The sequence below is a fragment of the Pelecanus crispus genome, chromosome 10 (genome assembly GCF_030463565.1).
Source record: "Pelecanus crispus isolate bPelCri1 chromosome 10, bPelCri1.pri, whole genome shotgun sequence".
In the NCBI taxonomy this organism is placed as follows: Eukaryota; Metazoa; Chordata; class Aves; order Pelecaniformes; family Pelecanidae; genus Pelecanus; species Pelecanus crispus.
This window is the reverse complement of record NC_134652.1, coordinates 13540064-13557621: the sequence shown is the minus strand read 5'-3', so window position 1 is coordinate 13557621 and position 17558 is coordinate 13540064.

Here is a 17558-nt window from a genome sequence, read left to right as displayed (position 1 = left end):
ATCATCATCCTAAGAAGAGAGGTCCGCTCTTGTGATTACTGATTGTGTATAAATATTCACAACTTCTGAAAAAGACTATCAAGAGGAAATACTCTTTTCATCTCATGTTGCTTTGCTGGCTGTTCTCTGACAAGCAATAACATTGTGCTTGAAAAGCTCAGTGATCCCCCAAACACCTAGATGATCCCATGAGGTAGTTGCAACTGGCTGCGTGATCCTCCCACACCGGTAGCTGGCATTCATAAAGGTCTTGGAAGTCCCGCAGCCAGCACTCAGTGCTCCTGACACCAAAGTCCCTTCTCCTTTAATACCTCCTCTGTCACAACATCACCCACCCACCCAGCTCTGTTCAAAAGGTCTTTTGTTGTAGAAAAATTGGAATCGGCAGTCTCAGCAGTTGCTAATAAAGCTGCTTGGATGAACTTGCCAGAACAACCAGTTGCTTCTGTTATCCATCACTGAGCTCATTGGTTTTAGTTAATCTTCTGCATTAAAACTGCTGATGAAAACTCAGCAGTTGCCAGGGAACAAACATTTGGGAGAAAGTTGAATAGTTTTATGCCGTATGTTTAAAAATAAGGGGAAACTTGGGCAGAACCATGCATATGTAGCAGAAATCCCCAAGACTGCAGAGATGGCACACAGTTGCATCATGCATGTGCCATAGCAGCAGTTTTGTCAGAGACTGCATTTATTTATTCTCGGAAGAGGAACATGGAGAAACACCTATTATTTCCAAGGGTACTAGGAGGAGTGGTGATTCAATTTGACATAAGTAGGTAGAATAAAATCAGAGATTGTTCATTAGTATAGTGACCATTAGCAGAAATCAATTGCTGCCCAGTCTCCATTTTCACTACAAGCTTGTCTGATCCTAGTAATGGGAAGGGGACTGGAAACCTAAGTGCTTCTGCTGATTTGAAACCCAGAAGTGTAAAGTAATTGAAAACAAACAAATACTGTCATTAGCTGATTTTTTTTTTTTTTTCTAGTTCAAAACTGAAACGTTGGTTTTCAAGTTTGGCTGGGACTTCAGGGAGAAATTAGGAGAGAAAAGAAAAAAAATAAAATCAGAAGATAGCATAAGCCTGTTCTTTGTGGAAGTCACTCATGATTTAAGATGTCACCAATGCATCAACTGTAGTCTTCCTACATCTTAGAAGTACATCCAGTTTCTTTGTATTCTACCCAACATAGGAGCTATATGATATTTCAGTAGTTGTCTTCTAGTTTTTGGACTGGCATAGAAAACAGGTGAGAAAAAAAATGTGGAGGGAATTTTTAAAGTTCATAATGAATAAATGTTCTAAAAAGAAGATATTACTTTTAATTTCCTTACTATTGATGAAGTGAGTGCTTTTTGCTTTATCTTTTATGTTACCTTTTCAGACAAAACACTTCATGGGACAGAGAAAAAAAGGTTATATTAAGCAAGCTCCCTATTGCTTCTAAGCAACACACATAGTATGATTCTATGATTCTATAGATTGCAAAAGGACAGCTAGACTTTTACTTGCTTTGCTCCTGTTCACATTGTCAGAAATGAAATTTTGATTATCACAAAAATGGAAAACTTTTATACCAAGTGAAGTATATTTGTGTGCTTTTCTATTTTGGTAGGCAAGAAAACATATCACATTTTTACACCCACTTATATGTCGCTCATTCTTTCCATACACACACAAACACACACACATGCACGTGCGTGCACAGAATTTTCCTGTTCTGTCCTTAGTCAGGTAAAGGGATACAGCTTCTGCCTCTCACCCAGTTTTGCACTTTATCCACTGTGACCTGTAAGGAAGGAGAAAGCCACAACTTCATCACTTGTTTTACCAATGCTATGAAAGCAGCTGATACACTACAATCCCAAAGGCACAAAGGTCACTTCAGCAATTCCCAGCAGAGCAGTTAATAACAGCCAATACTCCCCCAGTTCCCTTCATTTTCAGAAGACTACAGATAATCTCCCTGAGCTGTCAAATCAACACCTCCTGCTCCACAGTGCCAGCTCCATGCCAAACAGGGTGTGTATGCCCAGCATGGGTCTAGGAACTTATTGCCAACTTCAAGTCAGGAAAGTCTAATTAATTCATCTCTGAGGCCACAATGTAAATTAGGGACTGGCTCAGTTTGACTCTACAGGATGTTCTCACAGCTGTCTCCCCCTTCACAATCTGTTTCACCTCAGAACAAGAGAAGTGCAAGGCTAGCCAGTGTGCATGCTGAATTATGCATTCAAGTTGCTTGTGCTTAAACCTCTAAAAAAATCCTAATGGCTTAATTAAGCCTGGAACTTCACAATGCATCTCCTTAAATCTTAACTTCCAGATCGCTCTCTCTTTGAATAAGCCAGCAGTGTGACAGTAAGTCGAGAGCATAGCTAAGACAACAGGAAATTTGGTGACATGGTAACTTTTCACTTTCCCATTTAAATCTTCTCATTAGACATTGGCCAGGGAAATATCTTGACATAGCAGACCATAAGAAACACCCACTAGGATAAAAGAAATAGCCATGTGTATTTCCCATCTGCGTGTGCGGTCGGAGAACAGGCTTTAGCTAAAATCCATGGTCTTACTACCTTGCTCAGAATAATGGTAGAGGTCCTGCTTGTTAGAGAGGTAATGGCCATTTTTAAAAAAAGAATGTGAAGTCTTGGTTTCAGAAAAAAGTTACAAGTTAGGATTCCAAGACAGCATAATTCCCTACATTTTTCTCCTGTATTTTCACACAGAATTAAGAATTTTTATTATTTTTTTCAGAACACCAATAATTTTTTTATTTATTGTGTTGCTTTCTGTCCAGACACAAGAATATGACTGCCTTATGTCAGTGCATGTTCTGGAACTGAACAGATTATTCCAAAATGAGAAACATATTTTTGTGTTGTTCAGAGACTTAAGTGTGTGTATTTATGTAAAGATTTGCTCTCTACAATAGATCTACTACATGCTGGGTTTCCTTGGCTGTTCAAATTTGGTGGAGAGTGGGGAAGGCAGGCAAATAGTTCACCTTTTTTTCACTGAAATAAAAAATGTATATTCAGAATTTTCATTTTGTGGCTATCGCTCCCTTTCTTTTAACACTTCCCTATACTAGGAAAGAAAGCTAAAGTGGTGCTTTGTTCAGATCAGGCTCTTCCTCCACACATCCGACCTGTCATGCCAACCACAGCTTCCAATGGGCCCTCTTGTTTTTCTTTCTCCCATCATGCCTTTGCAAAGCTCTGACGCTAATTTTCCTCTCTTCTGGGATTTCAACTGCCAGCTGCCCAACCCTTTTGGAGGGTTTCTGGAAAAAAGACTTTGACACCATGTTATTGCAGGCTGAATATGCTGTTAGAGGGCACCTTCCCCAGACACAGCTGTCTCTGAAGCCCTCTGCCATGAGATCTTTGGCACCTGGGTGCTTGGCGTGGCTGTCATGACATCCCCCACATAACAGTGTAGCCATCACACAGCTGTACATTGAAGTTATATGTTCCATTTACACTTATGACTATTTCCTGATAATACATATTATATGGCTTGATAATTGAGTTTCATGTGTCAAATTTCTGGGTATCTATCTGATGGAATGAGAATGCTCCCAAAGGGGCAGCTTTTAGAGGAAAGGGGCTGGGATCAGACTGAGCTTCTTAGCTGGATCTAACCCTGAACTGTGTCTGCTCCCCCAACACATGCCTGCATTACTGAAGCCATTTTCTCCCTCTCTTTTCCTAGCTTTAATCATTTGTCTCAAAGTTTTCTCACAAGAGGACAACAATCTGAGTTAGGCTCAGAGAAAAAAAGTGGTGATGCTTGTGTTATCTGTGGGAGCTCGCATAAGGGAAGAAAGGATGGGATGGGACATGTGTTGGAGATTAGCTGTGAATGCAAAAAGCAGAAGAAAAATAGACAGAAAGTCCTTGATAGAGAAGAGAAACCATCACAGTCTAAGCACTGAAACTCATCATTTATCCAGTGCCCCTGTTGTTTTTTTTTTTTTTAACTTGGATTACTTTTTAACCATTGGTTCAAACCCAGAGTAGTTTATTAGAGAATTCAGAATATGTTCTTGGATTTCAAGCCTGTCTGTAGCGATTAACTAGGACAGCAGAGTCAGGGCCAGGACAGGAAGCCCCTGGTGGCCACCTGAACCCGGCTCCCTTATCCCATTCAGATGTTAATGGGATGCGCAGGACGCTAATCTGCACTCCTATATCATGTTAGCAAATCAAAATGCCTTGTGACAACATGAATACCCCATAGTATTAGTGACTTTCTGAAATGTCTCATTAGATCTTCGTAACTGTGTAAATTAAGCAGTCAGGTCTGGCAGAAGTGGACGCGGCTCCCCTGAATGCTGATTGCCTGTAGCCACAGCAGCAATGCAACATATTCTTTGCAGCCATTTTGCTGGTTTCCAGAGCTGGCTTATCCAGGTCAGATATGTGCATGCATGCACTGAACATGTCCAACTGATTGAAGGAATTTAGGAAAGAAGTGAAACAGTAAGAAAGTCACTCTGCTGGATGAGAGGCTAGGCATCTAACATTGCTCCCCCATCCTTTGCAGAGATCTGCCACAACACCGGTCCCCTCTTGTTTTATTTCCCCCATCAGCTTTGTCTTTCTAAAAGTCTTGACAACTCATTTTGCAATGCAGATCCCCCAGCATTTTATTACCCATCTAGTTAAGTATCTGTTCTGACAGTTAAATATTCTTTCCCTGACAGAGCAATATTACAGGATTCCCACAGAGACCAGACTGACTTCAGTACTCTGAACCTACCCTGGACTAACCTAATCCTGATGTGCATCAAGTCAAAAAGTTCTTCCAGTTCCAGGACCATGAAGGGGTTGGGGGAAGAGCTGGAATTTCAGCCAATAAACCTGAACCATCCTGAGTAGATTTCAACCTGAATCTCTTGCAGAACTGAAAAGCAAATGCACTACATCAGAGACTGGGCTACAGGTAGGGAAAGAGTCGGAGTGAGCCTAGAGAATGGTATCAAGCACAGACAATGTATCAAATATTCTCCAGAGGCAAAGGGGAGGATGAATTCAGTCACAGGATGGAGACTGGGAGTGGAAAGAAAGGACAGGTAGATGGGGCAAACTCATGTGTGATCCACACCAACATACTCCACCTATCTTTCCCTTTCTAGTGAAATGGGCTATAAACAGCCATAAACAGGAACAGCTTATGAACACTTGTATACTACCTCATGTAAACATGTTTGTCTTACCTTAAAGACAAAATTTCAGTCCCCTGATAATACTCCATTATCATGATATGGGAAAACACAATGGTTTTTTTGCCTACATAGGCTTGTGTCAATCTGCAGCAGGGAATATATTATAATAGGAATAGCTACGGCAGTCCTGATAACTACAATGTGTTGCACAGCATCCCAGTGTTTCCTCTTTTATCATTGCTTTGGTATCTACTCTAGAAGCAGCCTCTCCTTCCCTCTTATGGAAAGTGTCTGACATGAACAGCATGGTGAATTACATGGTGTCAGTAGGTAGACATTTTTCATAACTCTCCATTTAGTAACCAAGGGCTCAGCAAGTTTGGAGATAAATAATTCCAGGATTGGTGGATTATTGATGTTCTCCTACCAAGGAAGCAAGCAGCTCGACAAGGTAAATGGTCCTGGGCCTTGGCTGTGCTGCTAAAGATAGAAGAGAAATGTCTCAAGAAAAATGGGAGTGTCCTGCTGAAAATGGCTACCACAGCAGCAAGTCATCATGAGAGATGAGCCCTTTCCTCTTGTCAACAAAATGAATGGTGCAGGTGTCTTGGTTTAAAAGGGAATCTGCACCACAGGGTGAAAGATTTTCCAGTTGAGACACACAATTAACAGAGGTGACTGAATCATTTAACATATTTTAAACATGAATCCTCTGTTTCCCTTTTAAAAGAGTTGACAGGTAATTAACTACAAAACCACTCATCGTTTTCTATCAATGTAGATTGTGACATGGTAAAGTTCTTGTTTTAAATTAGGAAATAGATATAGAGGATGGGGTCATGAAGTGCAGATCTAGACCTACACATTCAGTTCGCCAGCTCAGGCAGGAATTTGGCTTGAAGGATGAATCTGAATTTTGGCATCTGCTTTTAAATCTAGAGGAAAGCTGTGAAATTCAAGTCAGTAGCTGAACTTTTACAGAGCTCTCTAGGTGCATGGACATATCTGCCAGAGGAGGGCCGATTTTATTTCAAGCTCAGAATAAAGGTAGGTATATTGAAATATTAAAACTGTGACAACTCTAAAATTTGCTTTCCTGAACACCATGCTACATTTTTACATGTTCAAATTTAACTCGAATAAGCCTGAATATCTTTACTGAAATCAACTTGGGTTTGTGTTAAAGAATATCCTTTAAAACTTCCCAGGACTGAAATCTTGTCTGGAAATTCCAGCGAGATTTTCACATCTCCATGTATTAAACCAGAAAATTCATGGAAACCAGTACAGCAGTCTCCTGTCCAGAGCTGTGAAGCTCCTGTGAAAGCTAGGAGGTGTTTGAGCCAAGCATGGAAAACATTTGTTTAAATAAAAGATAAGTTTGGAAACTGGGAAGAGCCCATACTGGTTTTTTAATTTTTTTTTTTTTCAAATTTGGAGCAGAATAGCTCATATATCTGTCAAGACTGAACAATGAGGGGAATGCCCCAGATATCTGCCAGAACTGAACACTGCATCTTATGTCTTTGTCAGAAACTTTGATTCCTTGAAACAAGTGAGCGCTCTCAGTGCTTTGATTTGCCAAATTTAGCTGTCTTTCAGACCTTTTGCTGGTAGAGGCATGGGATTCTCTACAACTTCAGCAGCAGACTCAGAAAAGTACATTTAATACATTACAGTAATGGCTTTCTTGGCAGTTGTTTCTTTTTTTCTCAGAGCAGTTCTTCAGGAAAGAGCTTAGGTGTAAAAGCAAATACATCCATTGCACTTATAACTGTGTGCAACAAACAAAGAACTACTCTTCTGCTGGACTAGCACTTGCAAAATGCCACCTAGGGAAACTTGGTACAGCATCAGCACAAGGTAGATGTCCTGGTTTCTGGGACCTGTGGATATTAAGACACCTGCTTCTCTACTACTGCACTGTCCAGCAGCTGAAAATCCTGGCCAAGTTGACCTTTTTTTCTTTTATCTGAAGAAAACTTTGAAGTAAGTGCCCGCCCTACTCTAAATTCTTGGGTAAAAACTAAAGCCAGCAGAACATTTCTGCATGAACTAGAAAAGATCTCCTTTAGTGCCGTAGACCTTTAATTACATCACTTAGGAAGGGGAGCATTGCACACACAGACCAACATGCTCTGTGAGGACAAATCCTAGACAGAATGATCTCTTGAGGAGAAGCATCATAATATCAATAATGCTTTATACATTTGCTTTGATTTTTGCTACGAAAGTGCAAAGTACAGCAAAAATAACTTTGCAAATGTTGGGTTCTAGTCTGAATGTCCTCGAACTGCACTGGACAGTAGACTGTACTGGGGATTTTGTTGCCTTGCTAAACAAAATGGAATCAGTTTTTGGTAGTATTTATAATAGGAGGTCTAAGTTGTCCCTCACCTCATACAGCATCAGCCTGGCTACAGCTAAGCCCTTAACCTTAGGAGCAGCATAACTGATATGACATACCCTCTTTCACACACTCATGGAGGAGGGTTTCTAGCATCTGAAGTAACTAGATCAGAATCATCTATTGCAGAAAAGCACGATGAGATCCAGCTGGTAGATCCAGCTAACAGAAGTTTAGACTAGGACTAAATTACTGATTTTTACAGTGCGGGTGGTTAACCAGTGGATCAATTGACAGAGGAAATACAGCAGCTTTTTCAGTGCTAGTAGCCTTTAAATCAAAACTAACTGCCTAGAAAATGCTACAATCATAAGAACTAGAATCAACAAAGAGTTTCCCCCCCAAAAATTGAAATGCCTGTTTTACATATATTAGCTATAGTAGTCTTTTATGGTTTTAAAATACACAAATCTTTAAGAGGAATCTTACTGCAGGCCCTGATTCAGCAGAGGGGGTATCTGAACCTTCCTTAAACTACTTATTGCAACACTGGGATGGCCCATGTAGAGTGCTCTTCTGCCGCAGCTCGTGTGCTGCTGTTGCTTAATCCAAAGCAGAAATTCTGCTGGCTCTGGCCCAGACAGCCTACAAGGCATTTAGAAACCCAGCTCCCCAGACGTTCAACTGGGTTTCAGTGTCCAGTTTCCTAAAGCCTATTAAAAAGTTGCAGGCTAAATTAACTTGCTACCTACAGGAAGGAAATAAAGGAATAAATACTTCCAAATAAACTGCACACATCACTACCTTCTGATCTCTCTCACATTGACTTTTTCCCTTTGCCATTCAAAGAAAAATCAGAATCTGGCCCAATAAGTCTGCAGCAACAAACCCTGTAGCAGACAATTCCTGAAAACAAGAAAGGACATCCCTGCTTGACAATAGCATTTCTCATCTCTATCAATGTAGGTTAAAGGCAGCTTGATCTTTCTCACTCACCCCAGGGCCATTTAATTATTATGAATTGTTACAAGTTGCTTCAGCAAGCCAAGTTTTCTAGCTGAATGTGTGTTGGCAAACATATTTAAAGAAACTGCAGCATATTCTGAAAGGCACTAGGCAGAAATAAAAGGCAGTGGGAGGTCTGTATTTGACTCCCTGGTTTAGAAATCTGTTGGTGCACAAATTTACAATCAGCTCCCTGTAAGTTTTCATTCAGACTGAAATCTCTGTCCAAAGTCTATCATGCAGAAGAATATTTGTCATGAGCAAATGTTCACCTGTGAGGATTTTATTTTGCACAGAAATGAAAAAACTGCTACCAACGCAGTAACTAGCAATATAAATAAAACTGAGGCTAGAAAACAAAGCCAGGTTATCTAATAATTTCGAAGCTTCATGATGATCAGGTCCTGAAATGAAAATTACTTCTGAATAATGTGTCTCTGCCTTGCACCAAAGCAAAATTTTGGATCTGAACCATCCTGAACTCAGGGTCTCCCCTAGAACAGGATGTGAATTTCAGATGGTTTGGCACTCTTTAGGCTGGTAGGATAAGAAAGCCTTTCTGTGGTAGGAGAGGATCCATGAATGCAGTCACCCCTTCCTGACAACCGCAGGTAATGGGACTCTTCCAGTAAAACATTTTTCATCTTCATCTGGCTGCTATTTTGGTCCCAGCTGTGCTATTGCAGCTGCTGTAATAAAAAGTGAATAGATTGGGGGAAGATTTTTGTTCCATAATATTGTATTCCAGCTCCACTCTTTAACGTGGTACCTAGCTGCAGCCCTGACCTTCATATTATGACAGCACAGCAAGTTACCACCCATCAGCTGACTGCAGATACCTTAACTTACCCCTAAGGTCTCATAAAATGCAGTAGTTTCATGGATGTTGCTTACACTTTTAAGAATTTAACTGTACTATAATAAGTGCAAGTGTTTGTTTGCTGATGCTCAGCTGAGGATAACGTGAAAGCAAGATGTTATGTCACAATAACTAAGCTTGATCACAGTAAACCTTCCTTCAGGGTCCACTTTTGACCACTGACAGAAACAAGATACTGAGCTGGAAGTGCCTTTGTTTCGGATAGTTTGGACACAGAGAGGAGTCAAGTCACTTTGGCTAAAATCACAGGCACATAACCTAACAAAGAAAGGAACTAAGACCACTTGTGAAAGGGAATATTCACTGGGAAAGGGGAAAATGTAAACATAAATTATTTTAAAGTTGCCACCTAACCATCTGCTGATCCATCTTAGCATTTCCAGTTCTCTCTGCTATAAGTCAGCCCTGGGCTAGAGATCTCATTTAACGCTTCACATTTGTGATGCTCCTGCAGACAGCACTGCACTGATCTCTCAGTCCTGCTGGTTGGAGCACAGGATTTTTTCTGTGCAAACAGATGGGTTAGAGATTTGTTGGGCTTCAGTGAGATTGCTATTGCTATTCTGTAATGGCATCAGTTAAATAAGCATTAAGGCAAATGGCTGTGTTCTAGAGAGGAAGATGGGGAAGGCAGTCATTTAGCACTCAGTAAGTCTCTCCTCATCCCACCCCACACCTCCCTCTGTATTCTAATTGCTAAACCTAACACAAAACTTCTAAGAAAGTCTTTTGGCCTTTATGGGGACTTCACTGCCCTATATGCAAAGTAGGCTCTATGATTTGAAACTACTACAAAAGGTGCCAAGTCTAACTCTCATCTTTCTGAGGTCTCATCAGCTCAGATGTTTATCTTAAAGCAGTCAGGGCACTCATTACAGAAATACTAGATTTATCCTACACAGGAACAGTATGGGAATACAGACTCTTTGCCCTGTGTGTGATACAGTTGTATGAAGTATGTAGGGGTCCAGGTTAGCTAGAGAATTTTCCCCATACTTCTTAATGGAATACCATGGTTGGTGTTTAAAAGGGTTCAACTTTGCCTTTCCAGATGTTTCAACTTTTGCATTTCCAGATGCTCTAGGACTCCCAGGCTGATAAGTCTGCCTGAGATACTCAACCTGGCTACATTCCTTCTTGTTTAAATTCATTCCCCGTCATTCTAAAAATCCACCAACATTCATCCAAAGACGAGAAAAGAACAAAATCCTCCTCCACAATTTTTATCAGGTAACAAGGCCACACTATCTGGGCATTTACAACCGTCACAGACCACTTCTGGGATTCAGAAAACATTGTTGCCCCCTTTATTTCTTATCAGATCAGCTTCCAGAGGATTCATATTAAACAGCCAAGAGGAATCCTCGGTGCTAGGGGCTCTATACATACAAACTGTCATCATGGAGAATTTACAAGTGAAGTATGCCACAAAAGACAGCTGGGGACAGTTTCAGCTCTTTCATAATCTGGACACCGAGGTGGAATAAACTCACCCTTCTCCATTTCTGTCAGTGAACTGGCAGCACCTGTGGATTTAGGGCAACATTCAGTTTGAAAACCGCTTCTTAACTAGTTTGTATTAACAAACTAGGTAGACGTGTTTTTTTAAACCAGGTAGAAGAGCTCACTTTTAGGGGCAATTACTAACATATATTCTAGGGGTACAAGCTTTTTACAGGCAAGGGAAAAAAATAAAGGAGAAGAAGCAGGCAGACACTTCTGAGAGCCCTGGCCATTCCTGGAGTGGTCCAGTGGACATCTCCAAGGTGATGGCAGGGACAGGATTTGCCATGGCCTCTGCTTCCTGGGGAGGTGCATGGAGGTGCAGTGTGCGGTTAGGGCAAGAAACATCATGTTTCCCTTTAATGTTTATTTCTATTTAAAAAGGAGGGAGGGAAAGAGAGAATTATATGTTGTATGTTATGTATTAGATTTAGAAATGTTATAATCAGAGTGAGCAGTTATCATAATCAAGAAGGGTTAAGACAGCCCAGAACACCTACTTTTCTGGGTCAGAAATTAATTCAATGGGGAAAAAAACGTTGGTGCACCCCTCTGACCCATACTGTGCCATAGAAACTGTTGATATTTCTTATGTAGTAACAAGCAGAATGTTAATCTGATTCTTACTCTAGCTTTAAAAAATCTTGTGTTTTAAGAAAAACCTTTGCTGACAGCTCCCTGGCTGAACTCAGCTTCTTTTTTTGTATGCTGAAGTCTCATAAAGATGCTGGCATTTCAGAGGAAATTTAGCTTGCTGGGGGTGCAATTCATCTTTCTATTATTTCATCTCACTGTCTCCTTACTGGATTCCATCTGCCGCACTCTCTCTCCCTTTCTGTCTTCTCACCATGGCCATCTTTTGCTCCATTTTTCATCCACATGCTGATCATTATATGATTTTGCTTTTGCTTAGCCAAAAAACCCAATTGCAATGACCGAAACATCCCAGAAGTCAAGCCATCAATATAAGTTTGGAATGAAAGCAATATTGACGGCCAGCACTTCTATAATTCCTAGTAATCAACTCCAGTCTCTTCTCTCTTAATGATAGATGGATAAACCATTTGACTTCACTTTTCCAATCTATACGGAGGCCTTCACCATCCTTTATAACCCTCAAATTCAAGACAATTAGTACTTGATTAAATCCTATCATCTTTCAGGTCTCTTAAGCCGAGTAATGACTTCTTGGAGAAGCCAAGTAATTTTGCAGCTTCTCCCATTCCCTCCCTCTCCGTTCTGGTCCATGTGCATTTCTGGCTCTAAGTATGAGTTTAATTAAATGTACTTGACATCCAAAATAATTAAGGAGATTATTCTAGACCTTTAACACAGAAACTATGTTTTTATTAGCAATTTGGCTAGGAAAAAATACACACATACTTATATATACACTTATATTTATATATACATTTACATTCATATTTGCATTTATGCTTATATTTGTATTTGTATTTATATATACACTTTATATATAGACATATATATACATGTAATACAAATCCACAGGTCTCCACTTTTTGTTGGTTCACATCTCTACACTGACTTCATGTATGCAAACTAATTTCCCTGAGAAAAAACTAAATAGAAACCTTGATCCAAATGTGTTCCATGCCTACTAAGGTATGCCCCAAATGATGGGGCAGACACACCATAAGCACCTAACACATATGCACCTTCAAAAATTTTGGTTGAGATTTCCCACATCTTCAGGACACATGCTTTATAAAAGACTGAGTACATGAATGCGTATGTCCCTCAACTGCCACCTCCCTACAGACTTTTCACTCTGCTTCTGTAACATCCCAGCCTTATGTCCTCAACCTTCCTTACTTTCTGGTTTTAATCCATTTCTACTTTTTATTCATCCTATATTATTTTGGCAGCACCCTTAATAGACAACTTCAGTCTTTTCTCTCTTTACACCATTTCTGTTTCTATAATTCTTTTACCCGTTATGTCATGTTAACACTTGCACCTTACGCTGGTGGTATGAGGTGGTATGAGGTCAGATTCTCAGGTAATAGCCTTATGTGAAGGTTACATTGGGATGCACAGGATCTGTCTCTTCATCACAGCCAGGTACAATTTCCACATCCTAAAGGAAGAATGATATTTGCTCATAATCTTCAAAACCTTTGTCAATGGCCATCATCATGGCTGTTGACATGGTCTTGCCCAGGCTGAGGGGAAAACAGATTCATCTATGAGCTCTGCTCATGTAAGAAAGAGGCTCAGAGTTTTGATCTGTTCAGAACTGTGCTGAAAACGAATGCAGAGGAGGGGAAACTTGGACACAGGCAGTCTTTGAGATCTCGAATAGAAAGAGCACATAGTGCCCAGATCCTTTTGGCTCAAAGACAAGAGGACAATTTTGAGCAGACAGAAAGGATACACCAAGCCTCACAAAAATGTGATCTTACTTCTGTTGCATGGAAATGAAGAAAGATAGGCAGAATTAGTTTCAAATTGTGCCCACGTAAACAATGAACTTGGTCCCCATTAGTCCCAGAACACACTTTGATAAGAAAAGCTCAAACAGCCCAGCTGTGCCTTGTGTTTGCCCTGCAGAACAGCTGTGGGCTTCTCTTCCCTGCTCTGCTTCTGAGAGCTTCCCACTGCTGAAATGTGGTCATATAGGGCTAGCCCTGCAGAAAGAAAATATGGGAGTGGGGCTATTTTTACTGAGCAAACCATAGGCTGTCAGTCTGCGAGGCAGAGCTATCCATCTAGAAATCAGAGGAGCAGCATTATTGGACATGAGAGCGGGTCAGTTTACAGTCAGATTCCATTTATAAATTGTTCATAAAGAGCTGACAAATGACTAAGCAAGGTTTTAATAAGTGATTGTATTTCAGTAATAAGATTAAGCAATCATGACATGGAAACATTAGTAACAAATACTAATTGAATCTCTGACATGCTCATAACAGTATGTATTATAAATGGGATAGACGTAAAGGGATTCGGCATTAAATAACACCTGGTAAACTACACGTTGCTCCTCACTTCTCCAATGGCTTCAGTGATGTTACTGTTTTATCCTATCAGGAATACACAGCAAGGTAAGAGGAAGGTTGAAGAAATTCCTTTGTCTGTCCTGTACTGTAAAGGATAAAAACTTTGCTGGCTTACCTGCACCTTGAAGACACTTTGTTTTTCCAATAGATACCATCTTAGGAGCAAAGTGTGGTGCAACAGTCAAACATGCCCTTTCAGGTCATTGGAAACATAGGTCCAATTTCCTGCTCCCCTATAGACTACTTGTAAGATATTAAGAAGCTTGTGATCTTTCTGTAACATCTAAGATTCTCCAAGGTGAATCTGCACCAAGATTTTGAAGTGGGGACTAAAGCAAGGATCTTGCTTGGATGCAGCACTATGAGTATCTGTTGAAGAGAGCACCCCAGGGAAAAAAAAAAAAGTCTTCATTTCAGGGGGAAACTGTACTGCTGTTCTCATTTCAGTAAGAATCAGCATGCCATACTGAAGCCAATACTATATTTCTTCTTCTATCTTTGCTACGAAATGACAGGAATATAGGGGTAAAAAAGTGAAAGAAGGTGCAAGCTCAGTTTTCAGCATGTCAGAGGACTATGTGATGATTCTTTAAATAAAAGGTCATTTAAAACCAACCTGTGTGAGAACTGTAAGCAAATCTGTTGTCTAAAACAATTCTGCATTGTCTCTAGCTGTGCCTTGGGACCAGATTATGTATTTGTTCTTTTCCATCTCTGGTTACAGTGATGCTATACAGAGACCTGAGACCAAGCTGTGAAAAGCTTGATCTAAAGCCAAACTGCTCTGGGGTAAAAAATCGCCTTTCTCTTTGACGCAAAATAGATGTCTCTTAGAAGACATAGCAAAGGATGAAAAAAGCATCAGTAATTGCTGCTTTGCAAAGGAAAGCTCCAGGGCCAACTGACTTAATTATGCTAATCACCCTATCAATCTTAATGGGAGAGAGACTATAATCCTAAAAATACAGTCAGTGAGGCGCCAAGAAAATTCCTGGTTTTCTTATATTTGCTAAGGCCACTGATCACATGGCATCATTATAAAGGTATCACCTTGCTCAGAGATAAACCTTAACTAATTCAGATCCATTCAAATGGTCAGGTAGGTGTCAGTGGAGATGTCTTGTACTGACTGCCACATGAGATAATGAGACTGCTCCTAAAGCTTGTTATGCAAAAATCTTGTGGAGAAGAGGAGAGCCAGGGACAAACTTTTGTTAAACTTTAAAAAGGCTGTGAAATCCCTCTCTTCTCTTAGTTTTCTGCCACTTTCTGGCTCTCTTGTTAAGTTTTTCCCAATTCTGTGCATTTTCAGGTAGCAATGTAATTCAGACCATGGAATGAATATGAAGCCTGAGCCTCTTTGAGGAATGGTGCTTTTAGAATAGAATCATAGAATCGTAGAATCATTTAGGTTGGAAAAGACCTTTAAGATCATCCAGTCCAGCTATTACCCTAACACTACTAAGTCCACCACTAAACCAATTAAGGGTAGAATAATAATTAATTTCATGTTCCCTGGCTTGGTGGCCGGATTAATTTTTTAATGAAAGTAAAACTAGGAATCATTAAGGTTGGAAAGGATCTCTAAGATCATCAGTCCAACTGTCAACCCAACACCACCATGTCCACTAAACCATGCCACAAAGTGCCATATCTACCCATTTGCTGAACACCTCCAGGGATGGTGACTCCACCACCTCTCTGAGCAGCCTATTCCAATGCTTGACTACCCTTTCCGTGAAGAAATTTTTCCTAATATCCAACCTAAACCTCCCCTGGTGCAGCTTGAGCCCATTTCCTCTCGTCCTATCGCTAACTACATGGGAGAAGAGACCAACACCCACCTCACTACAACCTCCTTTCAGGTAGTTGTAGAGAGTGATAAGGTCTCCCTTCAGCCTCCTCTTCTCCAGGCTAAACAACCCCAGTTCCCTCAGCTGCTCCTCATAAGGCCTGTGCTCCAGACCCTTCACCAGCTTCATTGCCCTTCTCTGAACATGCTCCAGCACCTCAGTGTCCTTCTTGTATTGAGGGGCCCAAAGCTGAACATAGTATTCGAGGTGCAGCCTCACCAGTGCTGAGTACAGGGGGACGATCACTTCCCTGCTCCTTCTGGCCACACTATTCCTGATACAAGCCAGGATGCTGTTGGCCTTCTTGGCCACCTGGGCCACTGCCGGCTCATGTTCAGCTGGCTGTCAACCAGCACCCCCAGGTCCTTTTCTGCCGGGCAGCTTTCCAGCCACTCTTCCCCAAGCCTGTAGTGTTGCATGGGGTTGTTGTGACCCAAGTGCAGGACCTGGCACGTGGCCTTGTTGAACCTCATACAGCTGGCCTCAGCCCATCGGTCCAGCCTGCCCACATCCCTCTGCAGGGACATCCTACCCTCCAGCAGATCAACACTCCTGCCCAATTTGATGTCATCTGTAAACTCACTGAGGGCACACTCAATCCCCTCATCCAGACCGTTGATAAAGATATTAAACAGAACCGGCCCAAAACTGAGCCCTGGGGAACACCACTTGTGACCGGTTGCCAACTGGATTTAACTCCATTCACCACAACTCTCTGGGCTCGGCCATCCAGCCAGTTTTTTACCCAGTGAAAAAGTACACCTGCCTAAGCCATGAGCCACCAGCTTCTCTAGGGGAATGCTGTGGGAGACGGCATCAAAGGCTTTACTAAAGTCCAGGTAGATGACATCCACAGCCTTTCCATCATCCACTAGGTGGGTCACCAGGTCATAAAAGGAGATCAGGTTGGTCAAGCAGGACCTGCCTTTCATGAACCCATGCTGGCTGGGCCTGATCCCCTGGTTAACCTGCACATGGCACATGCCTGTTGAGTGTACCCAATATGAACCTCTCCGTAATCTTTCCTGGCACCGAGGTCAGGCTGACAGGCCTGTAGTTCCCCAGGTCCTCCTTCCAGCCCTTCTTGTAGATGGGCGTCACATTGGCAAGCCTCCAGTCATCTGGGACCTCCCCTGTTAACCAGGACTGCTGACAGATGATGGAAAGTGGCTTGGTGAGCTCCTCTGCCAGCTCCCTCAGTACTCTCGGGTGGATCCCATCTGGCCCTATAGACTTGTGAGTGTCCAGGTGGCACAGCAGGGATTTAACTGCTTCCTCCTGGATTATGGGGGCTTTATTCTGCTCTCTGTCCCTGTCTTCCAGCTCAGGGGGCTGAATACCCTGGGGATAACTGGTCTGGCTATTAAAGACTGAGGCAAAGAAGGCATTAAGTACCTCAGCCTTTTCCTCATTCTTGGTGGCAATGGTCCCCCCCACATCCAATAAAGGATGGAGATTCTCCTTGGCTCTCTTTTTGTTGTTAATGTATTTGTAGAAACATTTTTTAACATCTCTTACAACAGTGGCCAGATTGACTTCTAGCTGGGCTTTTGACTTTCTAATTTCCTCTCTGCATGACCTATCGACGTCTTGAGTTGCCTGCCCCTTCTTTCAAAGATGGTAAACTGTCCTTTTTTTCTTGAGTCCAAAGAAAAGCTCCCTGTTCAGCCAGGCCAGTCGTCTTCCCTGACGGTTCGTCTTATGGCACATGGGGACAGCCTCCTCCTGCACCTTTAAGACTTCCTTCATGAAGAATGCCCAGGATTCCT